The sequence below is a fragment of the Frieseomelitta varia genome, unplaced genomic scaffold (genome assembly GCF_011392965.1).
Source record: "Frieseomelitta varia isolate USP_RPSP 00005682 unplaced genomic scaffold, Fvar_1.2 scaffold_376, whole genome shotgun sequence".
NCBI classification, from domain to species: Eukaryota; Metazoa; Arthropoda; class Insecta; order Hymenoptera; family Apidae; genus Frieseomelitta; species Frieseomelitta varia.
Window position 1 is genome coordinate 271,101 of NW_025110119.1, and position 2,292 is coordinate 273,392.

Sequence of the window (2,292 nt, forward strand, 5' to 3'; positions counted from 1 at the left end):
GTAACCAGATGAATGACAAGACGCGTGCAGGCTTGTCTTCAAACGCAAGCTGGTCATTTCGAGCATCTTTTGTAAAAGTAATTAAAACAGAAAATTCATTATATCTCACAAACGAAGACAGATAAGACATATATTTATATGACTTTTTTTTCATTATTTTTAGACGTACAATCAGCTGCCGAAGTTACAAAACACCCTGTATACCGAGCGTACACTGTCTCTATCTGTCAGCCGTACGACCTAAATCCCGAGTCACCGACGCGACGCCGGCTATTCGAAAATGATTCGAACCATACGAATTAAGCGAACCGTTGAAATTACTTAGCCCAACAAGATGTGAAATACAACGCCGGTGGAGCGTTTCTCGATATTCGCGCTGCCCGCGAGCGAAATTTCCCCGGCCGACGTCGCGTAATTGAACAGTGTCGCGTCCGCAGAACCTACTAGAACCGCGTTACTAGAACCGTTCCCATAAATCACAATCTAATCGACATTTTAACCGCAGCCCACGTGTTCCGGCTACGTGTAACGTATTACGTTTCGTTGAATAATTTCCGCCGATGCTCGCGAATGTTTCGGACACTTCGGCCTCGTGCTCGTGTATCGGTGTCGGTGAATAATCGAACGGCATTAGTATCAGAAACGCGAAAGAGAAACACGTGTAATTTGACGGGGGCGGTGCTCCTTTTGTCGAGTTTCAATCGGTGTTCAATCCGGGGAGCGATCTGATCTGAATTAAATTTTAATTGTCACCTGACTATGAGTATTGTTTTTTTTTTTTTTTTGTTTTTACTGTCTGAAGTGAAATTACATATCATGTAAATTTGATACACAGTAATATTGATATACAGAAGTAGCGCATTGATGTGATATATATTTTTTAGATATGTGATATAATGTGATATATACTTTTTAGAAGTTGGTAATATATACTTTTATTTAATATTAATATTTATTATCTAATATTTATTATATACTTTTATTTAATATTTATTATCTAATATTTATTATATACTTTTATTTAATATTTATTATCTAATATTAATATTATTCTAATCTAATATTTATTATATGCTTTTATTTAATATTAATATTTATTATCTAATATTAATATTAAATATTATTCTAATCTAATATTTATTATATACTTTTATTTAATATTAATATTTATTATCTAATATTAATATTATTTTAATCTAATATTTATTATATACTTTTATTTAATATTAATATTTATTATCTAATATTAATATTATTCTAATCTAATATTTATTATATACTTTTATTTAATATTGATATTTATTATCTAATATTAATATTATTCTAATCTAATATTTATTATATACTTTTATTTAATATTAACATTTATTATCTAATATTAATATTATTCTAATCTAATATTTATTATATACTTTTATTTGATATTAATATTTATTTTCTAATATTAATATTATTCTAATCTTATATAATTTAATATCTAACATTTATTACTAAATTATTACTAACTTGTTACTTGATGCTCTATTACTTAATTTCGTAATATTTAATAATTTATTAAACTAGACTGTCGACAGTTTACAGAGGTGTCTCATTCGTCGAAAGGCACAAAGATTTTCCTTTCCACTTTCGAGACGGATCATATTATTTCGCATCTGCTTCGAACGATGCGTGTCATCATTTCCACGAGAGTAGACGTCCATTGAAGATCGCCGGGTGGAAAACGCGATACATATACCGTAAGCCGTAAGAAATCGAACGTACGTACGTACGTACATATGTACGTATACACGTGTGTTGAATATTCAGTCTTTGCACCGACAAAACCGTACTTCGACGGCCTATTTACATTACAAAATCTTTAAAATTCCTTTCCTTTCATTCTGCATGGCGTAGATCCATTTGTAGTAAAAATGCTAAAATGATATATTCAGAGTGGGCCGGAATTCATAGCATAGCCGAGCAGAGGATGACTCTACGTCAGAAAATAAGAAAAAAAATTTGGTACAACATTTTTTTATCTGGGGCTCGGTTTTCGAGAAAATCGACTTTCAAGTTTGTTCATCTTTGTGAACGATTTAGTTGTCTATTCTTCTACCGCGGTTGTCTCCGTCCGAGATAGTGTTTACAAACATTATTTATTGCGTGGTTAAAGCAGTACAAAGTGTTCCTATTGATAATTAATTTTTTATTCCCTATTACTACTGTCTGTTGCAATACTACAATACAGTACACTGTTACAAGTACTGTTGAAAATCGTCCTCCTCGTTGCTGCAAACATAAGTATGCTCGACA